Source organism: Balaenoptera borealis, assembly GCF_965194805.1.
Source record: "Balaenoptera borealis genome assembly, chromosome: 8".
In the NCBI taxonomy this organism is placed as follows: domain Eukaryota; kingdom Metazoa; phylum Chordata; class Mammalia; order Artiodactyla; family Balaenopteridae; genus Balaenoptera; species Balaenoptera borealis.
In genome coordinates, this window is record NC_138865.1 from 51130327 (window position 1) to 51156010 (window position 25684).

Consider the following 25684-nt stretch of genomic DNA (forward strand, 5'->3'; position numbering starts at 1 on the left):
CGCACAGGATGTAAGAACAGAAGCATAGAGCTTGACAAATGATGTCAGTAAATTTGCTTAACTGTAAATTTGATTTACAGTCAAATTTTACTGACTGTAAAAATAATAACTATTTTCTGAATTTAAAAAGGTAAAATAAAAACTCTGAAATATTAAGATGTGTTAATTGGGATGATAGTTATAATGGAGAGTTAAAGCATAGCAAGTTTTACTGCCACTTTGGGAGGAAGACAAAAATACCGAATAACAGTTGACTTTATTAGATAAATATGTCAAGAATATATATTAAAATTATATTCTAAAAAATATATATATTATAACTTACATATATTATGTATTATAAATTCCTGGTAATATATGGATAAAAGAAGATTATGGGTTGTAGAAAACAGCACTGATAGTGGCAGAGAAGGAAAAAAAGAAGGGTAAACCCAAAATGAACAATAAAATGGTGGGAAAAGTTAAACAATATCATCACAATAAATGTAAATGGATTATATACACCTACTAAATTATAAAAAGACTTTTTAATAGGAAAAAACTTATCTAGCTATTACCTGCTTTAAAAAAATCACAACACAAATAAAACCACATTGAAATGTTCCTAACAAAAAAATGGCAAAGGATATATTGAACAAAAACTGTTCAGAAGAATGCTATTTACCAATAAAATAATAGGCAAAATTAAAATTAAGGCAAAATATTAACACAGATTAAAAAGTATATGGCATAATTATCAAAATAAAATTTACATAGAAGGCGTAAAAATCATAAAATTTTATGTACATAACATAATTAAGAAATCAATAAAGTGAAAATTTTATCAGACACCAATAAACCAAGCAGTTAAAGAAAGAAATCCTTAAGCTCAACATATTTTTATACAAAACTGACTATAATTTTAAAGAAATGATTCTTCACAAAACACATTTTTAACTGTAAGGCAATTAAAATAGAAACCAACACTTAAAAGATGGATTTAAAAAATAAGTTATGCTTCAAAATTTTAAAAGCTTTCAGAAATAACTTACAGTTTCTTTGAAACTTCACTTCCTTGAATGCTTTTTATAAATCTACATGTAGTATTTTATATTCTTTTTCTTTTTTCAGTTTCATCTTGTTAAACACTTGGTCCTTTTGTTTCAACCTGACAAAATCATCTTAGATATTAACTCACTCTATAACCAGTGTAAATTTTATTCCTCCATGATTGGTGTCAGTTTCTATATTAATAAAAATCTCTTCCATACACTCCTTTGAATCATTTATAAAAATGATATCAAAAATGAAAAATGTTAACAGGAAGGACAGAGACTTAAACTAATGTATCTAATTAGTGATGGAATAATGCATTAACCCTTTCAGATTATAAAGATTTGTATATTAATTATCTCTTTTTTATTCTCTGATACTGCATAAGATAGGAGTAATATAGTTTCCCTTTTAAGACTGTGCCCAATAATGGCCCTAAACTTTTTTTTACTTATCCATAACATGACCAAGAAAACATTGATTAAAAAGGAAAAAGATTTTGCTAAAGGCTTAAGGGAGCAAAGAAGAAATAGACAATAATACATGCATCTTCTGACATGCAGATATAACTTGTTTTTTGAGGCATACAGATTTTTCTTTGTTGACTTAGGATATAACAAAAAAAAAAAAAAAAAAGAGAGAGAGAGAGAGAGAAAACTTTCCAGAGTACTGACTTTCCAGTTCCTTATTTCCTTACTTGTAGGATAAATACTAATCATAAATTTCACCTCTAAGGAGTATCCTCAGACATCTAGATCCATTAGTAAAGGTCAAGAAAGAGGGCAATTTTATCCCCCTTACAATTTTGTGACTGATGTCTCTAACTTTGTATACCTCATCAAGATAGCTATATCTTAAGAGATCAAAATAACAATAATATTCCAGAAGAGTTCCACTCATATGGTCATGGAGGAAATTATTCCAGAAATACAGTGCATTATTTAGGTGTTAAGGAGCTTAGGTACCAATCCTCACTGTAGTCAAGCACTGCAGTGTGAGTCAGAGCAAGAGCAAGATTTTCCCCTCTCTGGGCCTAAGTTTTCTCATCTCCAAATCATGGGGTTGGGCTAATTTAGGTATAAGGCTTCTTCTTATTCTAATCTTTTGCTGGGCTATGATCTTCCCCACTGCACCCCATCTGTTCAAAGCTTGGCTCCCCATAGAACTCAGAAAAACATTCTCTCTATATATCTCAGCTATCTAGAAAAATTTTTTCTTTCTTCTTCTTCTTCTTTTTGTAAATATCTCTTGCCAGGAATATCTCAATTTTTTCTGATTTAAGCTCATGGTCTTCTTCCTTTAGTGGCTTAGGTCTCCCTTTTCATGGGTGTCCCAATTGTGTATCTGGTTTCTCTGCAGCTATGTTTAGTCGGTTGGCTTTTTTACTTTCTTGATAGAGAGTTAATTCCTCTCTGGCCTCTCAGTCTTTGTGAGGCAAATAAAGATTTCCTTTTATTGCTTGAATTTTCATGTAGGATGGCTTCTGCTATTTCTCTAAGCCTCTTGAAGGTAGGTTTTTAGCCAAATGCAATTATTCCCCAGTGCAATCGGCTACATGACCTCAATCTTCTTCAAGCATATCCTTAGCCTACAGTGCTCTGCTGACCCTGCAAAGCTTTTATAATCCCTTCTCTTAAATATGCATTTCCAGAGGTAAGTCATTAACTTTCCACTCAAATTGCTGTATCAACAACTTTTGTTCACAGACATTAAAGGATACCAACTACCTGACATAAATGTTCAAGCCCTTGTTGCAGTAAGGTGATATCCTATGACATCTGTGGAATTTTACTGCCTGGTCATCTCCCTCTTCAGTATGCTATGAATTGGTGGGAAACATAACTAAATCTAAGAAAGTCAACTGTCATTTGGAAGATTTGTATAATAGATTCTAAGTTAATATATTAATAAGTAGCAGCTATTTTTTATTTGCTAGTGAAATACACACCTTGTCTTAGAGGGGTAGTGACATTTTAACTTGTTAATTAAGAGTAATTACACAGTAGAGGGAGAAAAGAATGACAGGATATAGTATGAAAGTAAGAATAAATATGTTGTGCTTAGAACATTTAGAGAAGTATTACATGATGAGGTTAAAATGATAGGCTGGTAAATATTATCAAAGATATAATCTTACAGAGTTATAGTGAAAGGCAAGCTTTTCCTTTGAGGAGAGTAACATAATCAGGTTTGTGTTCTAGTATGATCATGAAGAGGATAAACTGGAGGGAAAGAGACTGGAGGTGAGATAAAGTTAGGAAATGTGAACTGAGGTAGTAACAGAGGAGAGGAGAAAAAGATGCTTTAGGAGTTGATAATCACCAGATATGGAGATGACAAAGAGATACCTAGAGGAATTGAGAGGGTGAGGTCATGTCTTATTGGTTTTTTGTTTTGTTTTTTTTGATTTGAGGTTTCTTTCTATTTTATTTTTTAATTGGGGTATAGTTGCTTTACAATGTTGTGTTAGTTTCTGTTGTACAGTGAAGTGAATCAGCTATATGTATACATGTATCCCCTCTTTTTTAGATTTTCTTCCCATTTAGGTCACCAGAGAGCATTGAGTAGAGTTCCTTGTGCTATACAGCACATTCTCATTAGTTATCTGTTTTATACATAGTAGTGTACATATGTCAATCCCAATCTCCCAATTTATCCCACCACCACCACCCCACCACCCCATTTTCCCCCCTTGGTGTCCATACATTTGTTCTCTACATCTGTGTCTCTATTTCTGCTTTGCAAATACGTTCATCTGTACCATTTTTCTAGATTCCACATATATGCATTAACATATGATATTTGTTTTTCTCTTTCCGACTTACTTCACTCCGTATGACAGCCTCTAGGTCCATTCACATCTCTACAAATGACCCAATTTCGTTCTTTTTAATGGCTGAGTAATATTCCATTGTATATATGTACCACAACTTCTTTATCCATTCATCTGTCGATGGACATTTAGGTTGGCACATGAAAAGATGCTCAGTATTACTAATTATTAGAGAAATGCAAATCAAAACTACAATGAGGTGTCACCTCACACCGGTCAGAATGGCCATAATCAAAAAATCTACAAACAATAAATGCTGGAGAGGGTGTGGAGAAAAATGAACCCTCTTGCACTGTTGGTGGAAATGTAAATTGATGTAGCCACTGTGGAGGTTCCTTAAAAAACTGAAAATAGAACTACCATATGACCCAGCAATCCCACTCCTGGGCATGTACCCTGAGAAAACCATAATTCAAAAAGACACATGCACCCCAATGTTCATTGCAGCACTATTTACATGTCTTATTGTTTAGTAAACGAGTAGATGGTGAAGTTGTTAGCATAATTAGAAAATTGAAAAGAGGTGCAAGCTTATGGGAACCAAGGGAAGACATGATTTCAACTTTAGCAGTGTTGAATTTAAAACTGCAAATAAAAATGTGAATATTAGGAGAAGGCTGAGATGTAGAGGTATGGAGTTTGAAAGGTGGTTGAAAAACAAAGACACTCCATGTTAATAATTGTGTTTATAAAATGAATGACAGTCTTTATGGATACAGAGTTTAGATGTCACTATTATTAGCAAAGTCACTTACATTTACTTCTTAAAATCAAAGACAACTAAGTCTGTAAATGCAGTAATTGTATGTTCATTTGACTCCAAGAATGTAAACTTTTTCTCTAAGATCCGTATTATTAAAGTGTCCTCAGCATGCTCCAATAACACATTTGCATGGTTACGTTTAAACACGTTGCTTAAAATAAATTAATAAATATAGTGCGTGAGGACAAATTATACATTAAAACTATTAGACAACATATAAGACCAAGGTACTCTTAATTGCTTATTGTTTTTCAACCAAGAAATTCTGTCTTTAGAAATTTTGATTAAATTTGACTGAAATGTCTTAAGTGAAAAATGTAGTATTTCTTCCAATATCTGATTTATTTATCTATTTTTAGAGTGGCAGGGAGTTTCTGTTTCTGCAGAGCACCTCAAATCCCTACACTCAGTCTTGATGATTTCTTTGAACGTGTGCCTATTCTATTTTTCCACATTTCTTCATTCTATTAGATCTCAATTTTTTGCCTTTTATAAGGAGTAGTAGCATAAGACTTAGTGTAAGGTAACTATCTACTGATTTTTTTGACATAACAGAAATAACATTACTAGATATGTAGCATATTAATATTACTAATATCATTAATTCACACTCTTAAAAATTCCTTTGTGATTCCTTTCCTCAGAAGATTTACAGCACTCATTCCTTCATATAGAATCCTGATACCACACACTTTTGGTTCATCTTCTATTATCCCGAGCTTGATAAACCATAACCACTCACCCAAAATCATATTCATAATATGTTTATATCAGCCAGAAAAGTATATATTTTTAGCTACCTTTTTTGGTTTCACCTGAGTCTTTCAAGATATACTCAGAGGGCCTCAAGTTCACACCAAATAAGCCCATTAAAATATGTCCAAAAAAGACAAATTTCCTCCTTGAGAAAAATTCTGGGAGTGACCTCTTAAAAATAACACTTTCTCTCCTAGTTCTAACATTACAAATTATTTATCAGTCTCATCGTGTGGCAAATTATAGTGAATAAAAATTTTCTCAATCTATGAAATTCTATTAGGTGTTTTTTCCCCTTAAATATGCTCCAAAACTAAAAAATAAAACATGGGTCGCTTAAATGATTCATTTTGTGGGAATGAGATATATTGCAAGAAACATTCTCTAAGCAATTGATAACAAAAATATAAAAGTGGTTATTTCCTTTCAAGAACAAATTCTATGTTTCTTAAAACTGTGATAAAAGATAAAATATTTTAGAGTTGTGACAGGGATGTTTATTTAGGGAATAACACAGAAACAGGAACTGTCTATTAGAAAGTGTAGAGTCCAGGAATAGAGCAGATGTGAGAAATGGTGAAGAAGAACGCACTGAAGAGGGAACAATCCTGACTAAAATCAGTGGTGCTATTGTACACTGAAAGTATTTTGACTTTGTGCTGTCCCAACCACTTGAAGTATTTTGTGGTAGAAGGAATCAGGATTATACCCTGGCATGAGTATTATTTCCTCTAGGAAAGATGGGGACATCATGGATGAGTTTTCTCAGTATAAGAGGGTTCTGCACCTTGGAGAATCTTGTCAATCTATCGAAGAAAAAATACTAAAGAAGACAAATTTAATGAAGACCAAAACCTCTACGGAGAAATATAATTCCCCAAATCCATAGGAACAATCTAAAAATAAGAGAGAGCCCATTCTCAAAGAAATAATAGCAGCAAGGAATAACCCTGGAGCCTCAAAGATGAAAGCTCAGATAAAAATGGAGTGTCGAAAACCATTTTCTCACAAGGAGTTATCCATGGTACTGACTACCCCATGGCAAAATCCCTTAGGATTAGAGATCTTAACTTTTCCAGGAAAACTGTCTGTTCTAATGCTCATTCCGCTTGGACTTGACTAACTCTAAAACCATCTAGTTTACTTAAAACTTATTTTAATAATATATTCATGTGTTGAGCTTCTATTTTATCCCAGGTATGTATGACTTATTTTTAATTGTCATAATCTTATAAGACTAAGATTATCAATAAAAAAATTAAGATTTAGTTTATAAAACTTGCCAAATATTATACAAATACTGACTGTATGCACTGAGATTTGAATCTTGGTCTATCTGGACTTAATCACGTAGTCTTTCTTATATGGTACAGCTTGCTTTGCCTTGAGAGAACAGAGAGCTGGGATATAAAGGGAAGGAAAAATGCATTAAGCTAGTCATAAATTTTAAGGTCAATTAAGACTTTCTGTTATGTAATATTTACATTTTCTGCCATATAAGAACTGGAGAATTCCTTCACTCTTAAGAGACTGAGACCATGGATAACTATCACAAAGTGAGATACTCTGGGCAGTGATTTATGCATATGTTTAGAGTCACACTGAGCTCTTGTTTTATCCAGCATTTAAGTCTAGAAGAGACAGTCCACTGAAAAGTGGAGAAACGTAGACACTTTGGGGAGTGAGGGGCAAGCTCAAATGTACATAAGAATGAAACCCTACAGATTCGATGATATCAGCAGTACCAGACACTTTTGAAGGGGAAAAGTAATGGTTTGCTTAGTTGTTTAAGACATGCTTGTTCTCATCTGAGGACATTTTTAATAGAACTTCAACTATTCCCAAAGTTGAAACCTACAGTGGCTAAAGTAACGATTAGTTGTCAAGGTCTCTCGAGTATACAAGATTTACCCAGAAATCTTCATATGTAATTCCAATGAGAACTTTTGCATTTTATGATTACAATACTCATCATGATCAAAATCAGTATAATCTGTAACATTTTATTAAATTAAATATCAAATTATGAAGAGCAAAGTTTGAGTTATATGTATTTTATTGCATTAATATTTCTTAAGATATATGAATGGTAACAACCTATGTGTTATCATAAATACTATATATAGCAGGATAGAAGAATTTGTACAATTTTGAAAAATGTGTTTTTTAGCCAGTTGAGAGATACTCAAATCAATAAGTTCAAAGCATGTTTTTACTTTATAGTTTACATGCATATTCAATCACTCCACATCTAAAAAATTCTTTAAAAATTCTTTACAAAAAGATATATTTTCTTATCCTCAACGCTATAGATAGGTGGCCTATTCTTCCTAGTTTGGAAAGTGAAATCATTTTAGGCTATAATGTATGTTTGTGAGGTTTGAATACTTGTTGAAAATAATGTATGTCTCAAATTCTTAAGATAAGGACATAAAGTTTGGTCTATATTAGAGGTTTTTATAATAATTTGATGCTGTATTTCAACACCTAGTACTGTGCTGATTAGCACTCTTTATAGATATTTAACATAATGGGGTGAAGTTAACTATTTTAGAGTAACAATGATTCTTTCATCTTACTGCTATTCTTTTTTAAGTTCAATCTGTGTGCTATGGTAAAGTGGAAAAGATATTTTCGCTCCTCTAGAAATAAGTACCATATTCCATGGTACCATGAGGCGAATTAGTTCAAAATATTATTTTTCTCTATAAGCTTTAATGCTGTGCTAATAAGCAACCAAATGTCTCGAGTGAGCCATTAAAGTTATTACCCGTTTTATTCATTCACCATGTATAGGCTAGGCAAAGAAAGAGGTCCAGAAATCTGCATAGGTTTCGTTGAATCTTTGCCTGGATAGAAGTCTGTACAGTGTTGTAAAACCCAACACAGTTGAGTAAGAATAACTTATGGGGAAATACTTAATAGGATTGCTGTATGGAAAACAATTCCCAGAGCAAACACAGAGCAGGTAATCATTTATGTTCCTCCCAAGCCAGAGTGGAGAAACATCACTGACTTTACACAACAGAAGGCCACATGAAGAAGTGGGGATGAATTAGCCTAAGATGAAGACTAAATTTGATCTCCCCAAAACAAAACATTTCAAAATTTGTGAAACATAGCTAAAGAAGTATTTAGAAGGAAATCTATAGCATTTAAAGCTTAAATTATAAAAGGATCATCTTAAGATGGCTGATTTAAAATTTCACCTTAGGAAACTACTAAATAAAGGTATTTTAACTACAAAGAAATCAAAGAAATCGAAAACACAATTCAATAGAAAAAAAAAAAATCCATGACATCAAAAGTTGATTCCTAGAAAAGATCAATAAAACTGATAAATCTCCAGTCAAACTAATTTGGAGGGAAGTTTTTTTAAATCCACAAATTTTAAAAATTAGAAATGGAGGAAGAGACATAGCTATAGACTCTACAGACATTTTAAAAAAAAGTAATGGAGGGAGGAATTAAAAAGGGGCATAAAGAAACTTTTGGGGATGATGCATATGTTCTTTTTAAAAATTTTTTACCGGAGTATAGTTGATTTACAATGTTGTTTGTTTCTACTGTACAGCAAAGTGAATCAGCTATAAGTATACATATATCCCCACTTTTTCAGATTCCCTTCCCATTTAGATCACCACAGAACATTAAATAGAGCCCCCTGTGCTATACAGTAGGTTCTCATTAGTTATCTTTTTTATACATAGTATCAATAGTGTATATATGTCAATCCCCATCTCCCAATTCATTCCACCCCTCCCGTTTCCCCTCTTGGTGTCCATATGTTTGTTATTCTGATAACACAGGTATATATGTGCTACAAAACATCAAATTGTAAACATAGGTATGTACCGCTTATTGTATGTCAATTACTTCTCAATACAGATGTTAATAATTTGTTATTCCTATACATAAAAATATTACTGGACATATGTTGTGGTATGTGTGTATATGCATGCACATGTATATGTGAGTGTTGTGTATGTCAATAAATACACATTGCAGTTTTACTAAGAATTACTTGTAGCATTTACTTCTGAATGATCTTTCTCTATCATTACCAAGAATACATGCTATCTCCTTAATTATCTTTATCTTATATTACAAGATAGTGACATAGCTTGGATTTCTAGTTTTCTGATCTGAAAATCATCAGCATACTACTGCAGCATATATATGATTAAAACATTAAATTTTTCTTCAGTAAATAGAAATTTCATAACTACATATGGCTGCTCCAGGGAATAATTTATATTTATTTTGCACTGACACAAACAATGCTAATTTAATCAATGAAACACCCTTTGAGGTAGTTATTTTTATTATCTGATTTTACAATTAAGGATTCTGAGACTTAGAAAAGTGAAGTAATTGTATGAGCAATTACACATAGTTTATAAATGTTAGCAACTAAGTCTGGTTGACTGAGGGTCTGCATCTTTATTTATCTACCAGCCTATACTGCCGTTACTGCCATGGAGGATGCCTGTAGTTGGGTATTTTAGCTCAGGTTGCAACATGTGGAAAGAAATTAAAATCATGGAGTATTAATGGAAATTGATCACATTCAAGAAACATTTACAGAATGTCTATTATATTCCATATATTGTGCTAGACCAGAGAACCTAGAAATACTTTTTCATCTGGTTAGGCACAGAATGAGTGATAAAATGTTCAATACACATATACACAAAATCTTTGTTATTATTTTATTTGTAAACAGAAATAGAAGTCGATATTTGGACTCAGTATGAGGAAGTTTGACATAACTTTTCCTGGTTGCTGGATTTTTTGTTGCCCATTTTCACTGCACGTTTTATTTAATTAGTTGATATAAATGTACTTGTATTAAAAATTGCTTCATTTCTTTTCTTTATTGTTATTCTCACCTCGTGGTACTTCTGAATTCCATACTAGTTGTGACTGTCATTTATTTATTTATTTATTTATTTATTTATTTATTTTTTGTTTGGCAATAATTGATTAATTTTATTAGTCTTCATGTCAATAGCATACTTTTCCCAATACATGTAATTGTGCTCGATCATAGTGGATTATCATTACAGAAGGTCACATAAGTAAATATGTTACTCCAAACTAGCACATATATATACATACATACTGGATTAATTTAGTCCATTAATATAAAATCATACTTGAGAAAATGTACATGAATACACAGTATTATATTATAACTTAATCAAATGGATAGTTCTTTTTTTTTTTTTTTGGATGACCACAACAAAAGCAACAATTATTGCAATTACCAAACATGAAACACACTCATACTGTGTCATAATATTGACATTCAGTCCAGTAATCCTCCACTGTAACAGCTCCTTTACTTTGCAGTGAAAATTGATTTGTATATTCTTTGCCTCTGAGTCCTTGTGGGATTTTTTTTTTTTTAATTCAGACAGAAAGTCACAAAAATTATACTCATCCTCATCAGTTCACTCAGTCCCATGTAATTAATTTTTTTTTCATCTTGATCTTTTGTTAGCACTTTTATGAATTCATCAGTTTTTCATTAGAGTTCTGAAAATGCTTATTCATTCAGTTCAGCAGTACAGTCAGTTACCAGAAACCTGTACTTGTCAGAGTCTTTTCCATGAATTTCTTGAAGATGAAAGCCTTTTATAGGAACATATTTGCAAAAGCATCAGAGTACACCGAGAACTGTCTGTAAATGAAAAAAGACTTAAAAATGACCACTGTTAAAGATTTGATGAAAGTTCATAATAATGCAGTTGACAAGAAAATTAGTTATTTCTGAGATATACATTTTAAAGTAATAACTAGGATTATTACTTATAACATTATACCAGAACATATAAGATTTTTAGAAATTTCATGTAATGTCTGAAACATTTATATTATTTCCATACATATTTCCATACAAATACAAATATAAGATTTTTAGAAATTTCATGTAATGTCTGAAACATTTATATTAACATATTTCCATACAAATAACCCAATGAAAGTTTAGTATTAGTTGTTTTGTTTGTTTGTTGTTTTATACTGCAGGTTCTTATTAGGCATCAATTTTATACACATCAGTGTATACATGTCAATCCCAATCGCCCAATTCAGCACACCACCATCCCCACCCCACCGCAGTTTTCCCCCCTTGGTGTCCATATGTCCATTCTCTACATCTGTGTCTCAACTTCTGCCCTGCAAACCGGCTCATCTGTACCATTTTTCTAGGTTCCACATACATGCATTAATATACGATATTTGTTTTTCTCTTTCTGACTTACTTCACTCTGTATGACAGTCTCTAGATCCATCCACTTCTCCACAAATGACTCAATTTCTTTCCTTTTTATGGCTGAGTAATATTCCATTGTATATATGTACCACATCTTCTGTATCCATTTGTCTGTCGATGGGCATTTAGGTTGCTTCCATGACCTGGCTATTGTAAATAGTGCTGCAATGAACATTCGGGTGCATGTGTCTTTCTGAATTACGGTTTTCCCTGGGTATATGCCCAGTAGTGGGATTGCTGGGTCATATGGTAATTCTATTTTTAGTTTTTTAAGGAACCTCCATATTGTTCTCCATAGTGGCTGTATCAATTTACCTTCCCACCAACAGTGCAAGAGGGTTCCCTTTTCTCCACACCCTCTCCAGCATTTGTAGTTTGTAGATTTTCTGATGATGCCCATTCTAACAGGAGTGAGGTGATACCTCATTGTAGTTTTGATTTGCATTTCTCTAATAATTAGTGATGTTGAGCAGCTTTTCATGTGCTTCGTGGCCGTCTGTATGTCTTCTTTGGAGAAATGTCTATTTAGGTCTTCTGCCCATTTTTGGATTGGGGTGTTTGTTTCTTTAATATTGAGCTGAATGAGCTGTTTATATATTTTGGAGATTAATCCTTTGTCCGTTGATTTGTTTGCAAATAGTTTCTCCCATTCTGAGGGTTGTCTTTTCGTCTTGTTTATGGTTTCCTTTGCTGTGCAAAAGCTTTTAAGTTTCATTAGGTCCCATTTCTTTATTTTTGTTTTTATTTCCATTACTCTAGGAGGTGGATCAAAAAAGATCTTGCTGTGATTTATGTCAAAGAGTGTTCTTCCTATGTTTTCCTCTAAGAGTTTTATAGTGTCCAGTCTTATATTTAGGTCTCTAATCCATTTTGAGTTTATTTTTGTGTATGGTGTTAGGGAGTATTCTAATTTCATTCTTTTACATGTAGCTGTCCAGTTTTCCCAGCACCACTTATTGAAGAGACTGTCTTTTCTCCATTGTATATCTTTGCCTCCTTTGTCATAGATTAGTTGACCATAGGTGCGTGGGTTAATCTCTGGGCTTTCTATCTTGTTCCATTGATCTATGTTTCTGTTTTTGTGCCAGTACCATATTGTCTTGATTACTGTAGCTTTGTAGTATAGTCTGAAGTCAGGGAGTCTGATTCCCCCAGCTCCATTTTTTTGCCTCAAGACTGCTTTGGCTATTCGGGGTCTTTTGTGTCTCCATACAAATTTTAAGATGATTTGTTCTAGCTCCGTAAAAAATGCCATTGGTAATTTGATAGGGATTGCATTGAATCTGTAGATTGCTTTGGGTAGTATACTCATTTTCACGATGTTGATTCTTCCAATCCAAGAACATGGTATATCTCTCCATCTGTTGGTATCATCTTTAATTTCTTTCATCAGTGTCTTATAGTTTTCTGCATACAGGTCTTTTGTCTCCCTAGGTAGGTTTATTCCTAGGTATTTTATTCTTTTTGTTGCAATGGTAAATGGGAGTGTTTCCATAATTTCTCTTTCAGATTTTTCATCATTAGTGTATAGGAATGCAAGAGATTTCTGTGCATTAATTTTGTATTCTGCAACTTTACTAAATTCATTGATTAGCTCTAGTAGTTTTCTGGTGGCATCTTTAGGATTATCTATGCATAGTATCATGTCATCCGCAAACAGTGACAGTTTTACTTCTTCTTTTCCAATTTGTATTCCTTTTATTTCTTTTTCTTCTCTGATTGCCGTGGCTAGGACTTCCAGAACTATGTTGAATAATAGTGGTGAGAGTGGACATCCTTGTCTCGTTCCTGATCTTAGAGGAAATGCTTTCAGTTTTTCACCATTGAGAATGATGTTTGCTGTGGGTTTGTCATATATGGCCTTTATTATGTTGAGGTAGGTTCCCTCTACGCCCACTTTCTGGAGAGTTTTTATCATAAATCGGTGTTGAATTTTGTCAAAAGCTTTTTCTGCATCTATTGAGATGATCATATGGTTTTTATTCTTCAATTGGTTAATATGGTGTATCACATTGATTGATTTGCGTATATTGAAGAATCCTTGCATCCCTGGGATAAATCCCACTTGATCGTGGTGTATGATCCTTTTAATGTGTTGTTGGATTCTGTTTGCTAGTATTTTGTTGAGGATTTTTGCATCTATATTCATCAGTGATATTGGTCTGTAATTTTCTTTTTTTGTAGTGTCTTTGTCTGGTTTTGGAATCAGGGTGATGGTGGCCTCATAGAATGAGTTTGGGAGTGTTCCTTCCTCTGCAATTTTTTGAAAGAGTTTGAGAAGGATAGGTGTTAGCTCTTCTCTAAATGTTTGATAGAATTCACCTGTGAAGCCATCTGGTCCTGGACTTTTGTTTCTTGGAAGATTTTTAATCACAGTTTCAAATTCATTCCTTGTGATTGGTCTGTTCATAGTTTCTGTTTCTTCCTGGTTCAGTCTTGGAAGGTTATACCTTTCTAAGAATTTGTCCATTTCTTCCAGATTGTCCATTTTATTGGCATAGAGTTGCTTGTAGTAGTCTCTTAGGATGCTTTGTATTTCTGCGGTGTCTGTTGTAACTTCTCCTTTTTCATTTCTAATTTTATTGATTTGAGTCCTCACCCTCTTTTTCTTGATGAGTCTGGCTAATGGTTTATTAATTTTGTTTATCTTCTCAAAGAACCAGCTTTTAGTTTTATTGATTTTTGCTATTGTCTTCTTTGTTTCCATTTCATTTATTTCTGCTCTGATCTTTATGATTTCTTTCCTTCTACTAACTTTGGGTTTTGTTTGTTCTTCTTTCTCTAGTTCCTTTAGGTGTAAGGTTAGATTGTTTACTTGAGATTTTTCTTGTTTCTTTAGGTAGGCTTGTATAGCTATAAACTTCCCTCTTAGAACTGCTTTCGCTGCATCCCATAGGTTTTGGGTCATCGTGTTTTCATTGTCATTTGTCTCTAGGTATTTTTTTATTTCCTCTTTGATTTCTTCAGTGATCTCTTGGTTATTTAGTAACGTATTGTTAAGCCTCCATGTGTTTGTTTTTTTTACGTTTTTTGCCCTGTAATTCATTTCTAATCTCATAGCGTTGTGGTCAGAAAAGATGCTTGATATGATTTCAATTTTCTTAAATTTACTGAGGCTTGATTTGTGACCCAAGATGTGATCTATCCTGGAGAATGTTCCGTGCGCACTTGAGAAGAACGTGTAATCTGCTGTTTTTGGATGGAATGTCCTATATATATCAATTAAATCTATCTGGTCTATTGTGTCATTTAAAGCTTCTGTTTCCTTATTAATTTTCATTTTGGATGATCTGTCCATTGGTGTAAGTGAGGTGTTAAAGTCCCCCACTATGATTGTGTTACTGTCAATTTCCTCTTTTATAGCTGTTAGCAGTTGCCTTATGTATTGAGGTGCTCCTATGTTGGGTGCATATATATTTATAATTGTTATATCTTCTCCTTGGATTGATCCCTTGATCATTATGTAGTGTCCTTCCTTGTCTCTTGTAACATTCTTTATTTTAAAGTCTATTTTATCTGATATGAGTATAGCTACTCCAGCTTTCTTTTGATTTCCATTTGCATGGAATATCTTTTTCCATCCCCTCACTTTCAGTCTGTATGTGTCCCTAGGTCTAAAGTGGGTCTCTTGTAGACAGCATATATATGGGTCTTGTTTTTGTATCCATTCAGCCAGTCTATGTCTTTTGGTTGGGGTATTTAATCCATTCACGTTTAAGGTAATTATCGATATGTATGTTCCTATGACCATTTTCTTAATTGTTTTGGGTTTGTTTTTGTAGGTCCTTTTCTTCTCTTGTGTTTCCCACTTAGAGAAGTTCCTTTAGCATTTGTTGTAGAGCTGGTTTGGTGGTGCTGAATTCTCTTAGCTTTTGCTTGTCTGTAAAGCTTTTGATTTCTCCATCAAATGTAAATGAGATCCTTGCCGGGTAGAGTAATCTTGGTTGTAGGTTCTTCCCTTTCATCACTTTAAGTATATCATGCCACTCCCTTCTGGCTTGTAGAGTTTCTGCTGAGAAATCAGCTGTTAACCTTATGGGAGTTCCCTTGTATGTTATTTGTCGTTTTTCCCTTGCTGCTTTCAATAATTTTTCTTTGTCTTTAATTTTTGCCACTTTGATTACTATGTGTCTTGGCGTGTTTCTCCTTGGGTTTATCCTGTATGGGACTCTCTGTGCTTCCTGGACTTGGGTGGCTATTTCCCTTCCCATGTTAGGGAAGTTTTCAACTATAATCTCTCCAAATATTTTCTCTGGTCCTTTCTCTCTCTCTTCACCTTCTGGGACCCCTATAATGCGAATGTTGTTGCGTTTAATGTTGTCCCAGAGGTCTCTTAGGCTGTCTTCATTTCTTTTCATTCTTTTTTCTTTAGTCTGTTCCGCAGCAGTGAATTCCACCATTCTGTCTTCCAGGTCACTTATCCGTTCTTCTGCCTCAGTTATTCTGCTGTTGATTCCTTCTAGTGTAGTTTTCATTTCAGTTATTGTATTGGTCATCTCTGTTTGTTTGTTCTTTAATTCTTCTAGGTCTTTGTTAATCATTTCTTGCATCTTCTCAATCTTTGCCTCCATTCTTATTCCGAGGTCCTGGATCATCTTCACTATCATTATTCAGAATTCTTTTTCTGGAAGGTTGCCTATCTCCACTTCATTTAGTTGTTTTTCTGGGGTTTTTTCTTGTTCCTTCATCTGGTACATAGCCCTCTGCCTTTTCATCTTGTCTATCTTTCTGTAACTGTGGTTTTTGGTCCACAGGCTGCAGGATTGTAGTTTTTCTTGCTTCTGCTGTCTGCCCTCTGGTGGTTGAGGCTATCTAAGAGGCTTGATGGGAGGCTCTGGTGGTGGGTAGAGCTGACTGTTGCTGTGCCGGTCAGAGCTCAGTAAAACTTTAATCCACTTGACTGCTGATGGGTGGGGCTGGGTTCCCTCCCTGTTGGTTGTTTTGCCTGAGGCAACCCAACACTGGAGCCTACCTGGGCTCTTTGGTGGGGTTAATGGCAGACTCTGGGAGGGCTCATGCCAAGGAGCACTTCCCAGAACCTCCACTGCCAGAGTCCTTGTCCCCACGGTGAAACAGAGCCACCCCTCGCCTCTGCAAGAGACCCCCCAACACCAGCAGGTAGGTCTGGTTCAGTCTCCCCCAGGGTCACTGCTCCTTCCCCTGGGTCCCGATGTGTACACTACTTTGTGTGTGCCCTCCAAGAGTGGGGTCTCTGTTTCCCCCAGTCCTGTCGAAGTCCTGCAATCAATTCCCACTAGGCTTCAAAGTCTGATTCTCTAGGAATTCCTCCTCCCGTGGCCAGACCCCCAGGTTGGGAAGCCTGACGTGGGGCTCAGAAGCTTCACTCCAGTGGGTGGACTTCTGTGGTATAAGTGTTCTCCAGTTTGTGAGTCACCCACCCAGCAGTTATGGGATTAGATTTTACTCTGATTGCGCCCCTCCTACTGTCTCACTGTGGCTTCTCCTCTGTCTTTGGACGTAGGGTATCCTCCTTGGTGAAGTCCAGGGTCTTCCTGTCAATGATTGTCCAGCAGCCAGTTGTGATTCTGGTGCTCTCGCAAGAGGGAGTGAGAGCACGTCCTTCTACTCCGCCATCTTGGTTAATCTCCCTGTCATTTATTTATGAATGTAGTTTCTACAGAGTCCTCTGATTCCTGCTGGTTCTTGTCATTCATACAGAGAGCTCACCAAAATCAGAGGTAAAAGCATTCTTGAATATGTGAGTCAAAGGAAGCATATTTCAAAGTCAGTTTCTGAAGCACCTGTATTAAGGTCTCTTAGGGTGAACACTAAAATGCAGATTCCTGGCTAACCTCAAATTGACTGAATCAGAATCTCTGTTTGCAATGGCCAAGGAACCTGGATTTTATCAACCTCCCCAGGTAATACTATAATCAGTGAGGTCCAGGTCAGAGAAGCTGGCCTCAGGAACCAAAACCTACTGACCTCAAAATACACTGTTATCAACAACTCCCTTATTTCTAAAAGCTACTTCTACGATGCTACCTTTTTAGATCTTGTTTCTAGAGACGTCTTCTCGCTTTCTCTTTTAATATTTATGTCATGTAGATGCAACCCACTAATGATTAACCCAGTCTAATGGCTTTTGTCACTTTTCAGAAATCAAAAGCATTGCCATTCAGTTATAGGTTATTTTTAAAGGCCAGGAGAAAACAAACAGTTTAATTCTCTGAAATCAGGCACTCGGATATCCCTTCATCACTGATCCTCCCCTCTGAAAGGACTTTTCTTTGTGAAATTTCACAATCGTGACAGAGAGCCGTGAGATCTCAGATTTGCTTTGAACAAGAAACTTTTCCTACAGCCCCTAATTAAAAGGAAGTTTCAAACCTACAAATTAACAGTTTTAATATGCTGTTCCTGGTGATTAACTGCTTCATTTTAACAGGAATTCACTGTTAACACTGCAACTGTTTATTTTAACGGCTTGATTTTTAAATTCCAATAGGAGTAAAACTAGTTCAAAATGATTCCTGTAATTTTTACCATTGGCCTAACAACAACCTTTATGTAGAAAATTTTCTTGAATAACATTATTTTCCTTTCAGGAATTTTATCTCCTTTACCTAGAATAGAATAGACTTAGAAGCAATATCTCTTTTTTTTTCCTTTTCTTTTTTTGGACTATACTTTAAAACTACCTTTGCATGTTACTACGCCTCTGACAATGGGGTGAGGAGAAAAGTTTTAATGAAAATCTTCTTTTTAAATCAAACATTTACATATGTATTTTTTAGACAACATATTGCAGTTTTTAGAAATAAACTTTAAAAATTGAGCCACAATATAACCAATTTATAACAGTAGATATAAAAACGTGATAAATCTCTCAAAAAATCTAAAATAAATACATAAGGCCAGCTTTATAGAAGCTGACTTCTGACTTACGGAGTTTTGCTTATTCAATTGTATCCTGAGAGGACACAGAGTTCCTAATTATCAAGGATGATATCAAATTCACAGATAATCCAAAAAATTCCTCGTAGTCTCTAGTTTTAAAGATTTCCTTAAAGAAACCCTTCTTCAAAGCTGCTAATCAGCAGCCAGAGTGACTGACTTACAATGCATCTCAGATAATTATATCTTACATATTTATACCAAATGTCATTTTCTACTATCCATTCTTTCCCATTTTAATGTCTCCGTCATTTTTAACCTATTTCCACCCACATCCTACAGGAAACCAATCTCATTCATTTCTAGTTTATTCTTTCTGTTTGTTTCTGTTTACTCTTTCTGTTCATTTCTTTATATAAAAAAAGCAAATATATATTTACATATTTTATACATATAGGTATATGTAATATACCTATATGTATGTTTATACAATTATACATATATGTTTTATGTTGTGTATATATATATTTTCTAATTTCTTTCTTATAAAAAATGTAATGCCATAGATAGTCTTTTGCTGTTTTCCCCTAAGAATATGTATCTTGAAAACTTCATATTAAATAAACTTATGGTTACTGGGGGTTAAGAGGGGGGGAGAGATAAATTGGAAGACTGGTATTGATACATACACACTACTATATATAAAAGAGATAACTAATAAGGATCTACTGTATAGCATGGAGAACTCTACTCAATATTCTGTAATGGTCTATATGGGAAAAGATTCTAAAAAAGAGTGGCTATATGTGTATGTATAACAGATTCACTTTGCTGTCCACCTGAAACTAACACAACATTGTAAATCAACTATACTCCAATAAAAGTTTTAAAAAAATAAATAAAATGTATGTTGATATTAGAAAAAAATTCCTTCATATCAGTTCACAGACCTATACTGTATACTTTTATATAAATAGTTGCATTGTACTTTGTAATGTGTACTATAGTTGATTCAACCACTTTTCTATGTATGGCCATTCATTTTATTTTCAATCTTTTGCAATTACAAACAATGCTGTAATTAATAACCTTGTGAATATATATGTTTCCATATTGTTGGCAGTATATCTTCATGGTAAATTAAAAAGGTGGAAATGTAGGGTCAAAAAGGAAATGTATGAGAGAGTCCTTCCTACAACTACTCTAACAAAAAATTACTAATTTTTAGTGATTTTATCAGCAATTTACGTTTTAATTTTTGCCAATGTGATGTCTTAGAAGTATCTCATTATAGTTTTTATTTATATATATCCACGTATGACTGAGGTTAAACATCTTTTCATATGTTTATGAGATATATATATATGCATATATATATATATATATATATATATATATATATATATATAGTAAATTGTTTGTTCATGTCTTTGCCCATTTTTTTTTCTGTTGGGTAGGTCTGTTTTTACCGCACTGTGTAAATGTTCTTCACATAGTAATGATATTAGCTCTTTATATCTGTTATATTGTGCTAAAAATTTCTCCTAGTCTTTCTACTTCCTTTTGCCTTTCTTGACTGTGTGTTTTGCTATGGAAAGTTTTAAAAAAATATATTTTATATAGTCAAATACATCAATCTGTTCATTCATTGAATCTGGATTTTAAATCATAGTTAGAAAACTATCTTCTATATCTATGTCATCAAATAATTCATCCATGCTTTCTTTCAGTACTTGCGTAGTTTCCTTATTAATATTATACTACATTTAGATCCCTGATTTATTTAAAGTTTATTCTTGTGTATTATGTGAGGTATGGATCTAATTTCATCTTTTTTCAATGGCTAATCATTTGCCATGACTTTAGCTGTGTTTTTGTTTGTTTTTTAAGTCCATCTCTATATCAGTGGCATGAGATGTCAACATCATTATATATTAAATATCTATATGTACTTGAGTTTATTTATGGACTTTTTATTCAATTCCACTCTTTTCTTTGTCTATTCATGCACAAATAACATACTGTTTGGTTTTATTGCATGTTTTCAGGTTTAGGAGGCTAGCATACCATCACAGCTTTTTGTTTCTAGTGTTTACATGGTTATTCTTGAATGTTAGTTTTTCTATGTCAATTTTAGTATCAAATTCTCTAGTTTGAATCAAACTTGTTAGTATTTTTATTTGGAATGAATTCAACTTATAATTAACATAAGGATGACTTTGCATATGTTATCTCCATGTCTTTCAATCAAGTTTTTCATAAAATTTTTGCACTCTTACTGCTAAGTTTATATTGAATTATTTAATGGTTGTGTGCTGCTCTTATAAACTTATGATTTGCCTCTGAAGTGGAGGATGGTTTTGTGGGACTGAGCCCCTAACCTTTGGGGTCTGCACTAATTCCATATAATAATTGTCAGAATGAATTAAATTGCAGGGCACCCAGCTGGTGTTCACAAAGAAATGAAGAATTGTTTGGTGTGATAGTCCCACATATTTGGTGTCAGAAGTGTTGTGAGGATAGACAAACATAGATTTTCTTTTACTTATATACATGGAAAGTCTAGAGAGCTTTATAGTGCTTCATTTTTAAGTATGAATACAAAGCACAGACCAAAATTCACTTTTAAAAAGGCTCATATAAAAATGACAATAACATAAATAAATGGAGAAAAAACAATGGTAGGGATAGAAGAATATCATAAATAATTATAATTAATATCCTCTTAGAGACAGGAAGATATTGTATCCATGCAATAAGAACATAAGTTATTGCAAAGGAACAGAGAGTAAAACATAGCCCTGGAAAATTAAAGTATGTAGCCAGAAATATAAAAATTTAATGAACAGTTCAAACTATATGGCTGAGAAATAATCCTAAAATGGAACCAGAAAGGCAAAGGCTGCAAAATAGGGCAGAAAAGTGAAAATCAAACAGTCAATGTAGGAAGCACAATATCTGATTAATTGAAGCTAGAAGAAGGAGAAAACAATGCACCTGTTAGGAGGTAAATTATCCGAGGAAGTAAATTTCCATACTTAAACACTCTGGGTTATCAGAATAAAGAAACACTATGATGAATGAAACTTTAGGACACCGGAGATAAAGGTATCTTTAAAAATTTCAGAGAGAGATTGGATTCATTGCTTTTGGTTGTTTTGTTTAGTTTGAGTGAAGGGAAATGATATTATCATGCAACTTTGGTGCTCTGATGACTGCTCTGTCTATATATGTTTCCAATTTCAGGTAGTTCTTACTGTTTGCAGTCCCATGAAGATCCATCCCCCAAATACCTAATATTGCTATGTCCTTTGTCACTTTTGCTCCTAGAATAAGAATTTGAGGCTGTGTGTGTGTCCTGAATAAAATTACCATGTACATATTATGCTTGCCAAACACAATAGCAAATGTATGGGGACATATGGCATTGTGATAGAGTGCAGGCTTAGATTTGAATCTCTGCCCCAATTCTTACTGAGCCAATTACTTCCATGAATCTCAGAATAATAATACGTTCCTTGCCTTAACTCACAAAGCTTTCAAATGAACTGATGACCATAAAAGCATTTTAAAAGAATTCTATATCAATATTCTGTTATTCAAATAATATAGCATATGTTAATTTATCTTAAAAATATTTTCACCTTAAAAGATCAATCCATAATAGATAAGACAGGGGACTGCCCTTCCCAAATCACCCTAATCCCAAATTAGACGTTTATATTTATACATATGTTGCTTTATCAGCCTGAGTTGTTAGGACATTGTTTAGTCACCACACTGATTTTTTTTTTCCTTTTTCCATTTCTTTCTGTTCTGTTAACCATTTTTGTAAATTTCGGCTAAGCTGGTACTTCCTTATTGATGCTATATATCCTACACTGAGAGGATTTTACCTCATTGTCCCTGACAAGCAGCTAATAGTATGCTATCTCTTCCTTTTCCCAAATTCTGACCCATTAAAAACAATGAAAAAAGGGCAACACTATAACATTTTGTTAAGATGAGTCAATTCTAATATTGGAAATGATTTTGTGTGAGATAACAGAAAAACTATATATTGGTTTCTGCCCGCTGGCACAAGCTCCTGAAACCCTTATAAATTCCTACGGGATAAGAGCGCCAGGAGCATCTCTTGTTCTATTAAGGTGACTCTGGATGGGCTCCCGCATGGCTCCTGCATGGGAGCAGCTCACCAGAAAGCCCAAGCCATGATTAGAAGCCTGGAATCTTCTGCCCCACTCCCCTATCCTCCAGAGAGGGGAGAGGAGCTGGAAATGGAGTCAATAACTAATCATTCCTAGTTGAGGCAGCCTCCATAAAACCCAAAAAGCATGGGGTTCGGAGAGCTTCCAGGTTGGTGGATGCATTCACCCCAGCAAGACGATGCACCCCAACTCCATGGGGACAGAAGCTCCTGCACTCAGGACTCTCCCAGACCTTGCCCTATGCATCTCTTGCTCTAACTGTCCATCTATATCCTTTAATAAACTGGTAAATGTAACTAAGTGTTTCACTGAGTTATGTGAGCCTCTCTAACAAATTAATCGAACCCAAGGATGGGGTTGTTGGAACCTTGTTGGAGTGCTGAGCTATAGCTTCTTGGTCAGAAGTACAGACAATGACCTGGACTTTTGACTGGCATCTGAAGGGGTTGGTTGTGGACGAGGGAAGGTTTGGTGGGGACACACTTGTGGGACGGAACCCTTAACCTGTGAAATCTAATGCCATCTCCAGGTAGACAGTGTCATAATTGACTTAAAGTCTTGAACACCCTACTGGTGTCACAGAGTTGTTTGTTGTGGGGAAAAATCTCCACACGTTTGGAGACCAGAAGTGTCAGAAATGAAATGTTTTGCGTAAGTAGTAAAGGAGACACACAGAGAAGAAACACACAGTGGAGAAGAACTAGGTTTTTCCCTACATAGGAAGGAAAAAGACTGGGTTGTTTTTCTATTACATTTTGTTTGTAGTCTATCCAGAAGCCAAACATATCCTGACATTTTTATAAAAGATTCAGTATAATACAGCTTTAATGTCCAGAAGATCTCAACGTTGTCACTGGTTTTTACATTGGTTTGTAAAGTAGACTTTGGCAGCTTGGGTGTTTGTTTTCTTTTTCTCCCTATGGAGCAGTTTTCTAGATATTTCTGGATAGTTTCTGTTTTTGATGGTTACATTTACTTGGCCAATAATTATCAGTGTTATTCTTGAAAGTGAATGTTTCATATAATGTACTGGCATTGTTTCTACATAGCAATGTTGACATATATCTGATCTAATAAATTAGCATAAGCATATAGCAGGAATATTTGTCAATAAAATGAATTCATATTCTAATGTTTGGACTGACATAATTTTTGTAGAAAATATCAGACATTATATTTTTATATTCAAAACATTAAGCCCCAATATCTCCTTTTCTTATTTTCTTATAGCAAAATCTTGATTTATGTTAGAAATTGCCATTCAATGGGGGAGAAGGAAAGAGTCACAGGAAAATGAAAGGAATGGAACATGAATATCTTTATGATGAGTATGGTAATCTTATATTTTTGACCCAGTTAAATACAGAATATTATTACTCAAGTTAAGTTCAAATGATATTTGTTCTCTCTTCTATGAAAATTGAAGTCCATTCTTCCAGAATAAGTCCTCCAAAAACTACTTAAATGATCAAAGCATCAAACATAAAGAAAATCTTTATGTTTTATGTTTAAATCTTTTTTATATAAACATAAAATCTTTTATGTTTATATATCAGCCCTATAAAAATATAAAAACATAATGAACATTAATATTATTACAGATTTACTATTAGATATAGGACAGTTGGGGCTAGATTAAAGGACATAATTTAAAGTTGACTCAGAACTCTCCTTCCTGAGGAAGTAGGTCAATATTCCTATCAGAAAGTAAGTACTCAAGAGCAGGGATTTTGGTCTATTTGGTCCAGGGCCCAAAACATTACATAAAACATAGCAATCACTCAATTAACAATTATTGATTTACTAAATCACTAAATCAATGAAGCACTGGGATGAATAAAAAAAATTCATGGATTACAGGTCAAAACATTAGCAGAACTTACCAATTATCCTGTAATTTGGAGGATCAATACTGGAGTTCTGACTGAGTTAAGGTGAGGGCCTTTTCATTTGGACCCCCTTTTCAGGGGGTGTTAACAACACTTGGTGGGATCTGCACCTGTGGTTGAAAGCCAAGAATAACTCTATTGAGCCTAAAGTCCTTGAGTTATAGAGTTTCCTTTTACATGAAACTTTCCCACTCTGAATGGCCACATTTTGATTTTTCCCAATTGAGCATAGTCTTCTCTTAATGGAGCAGGCATTGTCCAGTTAAAGAGGCAACAGCATGAGGGAGAATGCCAGTTTCAGACATGGAGAGACCCAACATAGATCCCAGGTCACACTGACTCAGCAATTTAGACTATCATACAAATAATATGAATCACAAGTACATTTTAATAGCACCAGATTTTCACTATCAGGGAAATGGATGACAACATAGACAATAAGACCTGAAAGATTAAATAATGAGCCAGTATACCAATACGAAAAGGGAGCTATTAGATTTACAGACATATATATTTGTATGAATTTTGTATGTACGTATGCAGAGTCCTTAAAATCCCCTTCCTTCTTCCTTATATTTCCAAATATCTGATTAAGTATTTTTCCCCCCCAAACCTCAATGGTTTATTGATAAATTTCTGTATTGAAAATTGTTTAAAAACAAAGCTATAGCCTGTTCTTGGTATCTGGGAATCTGTGTCTGAGTGAAAGCAATTTAAAATTAAGAGTCTAGCAAATTACTTTCAGGAATTCACTAGAGAACATGACTTCATATGCCTGATAAAATACGATGAAACAAATAATTCTAAAGCATAAGTATTGCATTGGCAAGGTAACATTGAGTCAGGTTCATAAATCTAGCAGTAAATCAGGGATCCATCATTTAAGTATGTGCCCTTCAAATTATGAGCCATTTAATATGTAAGCATGTTAGTGCAAATGGGACCAAATGGCAAGGGGCTTTGGAAGTGTAAAATCTGTTGGAAAGAAATTTATTTTTTATGATGTAGGTGAACTATTGTTAATGTGACAAATTTGCCTGGCATGGAAATATGGCTTTTTCTGTG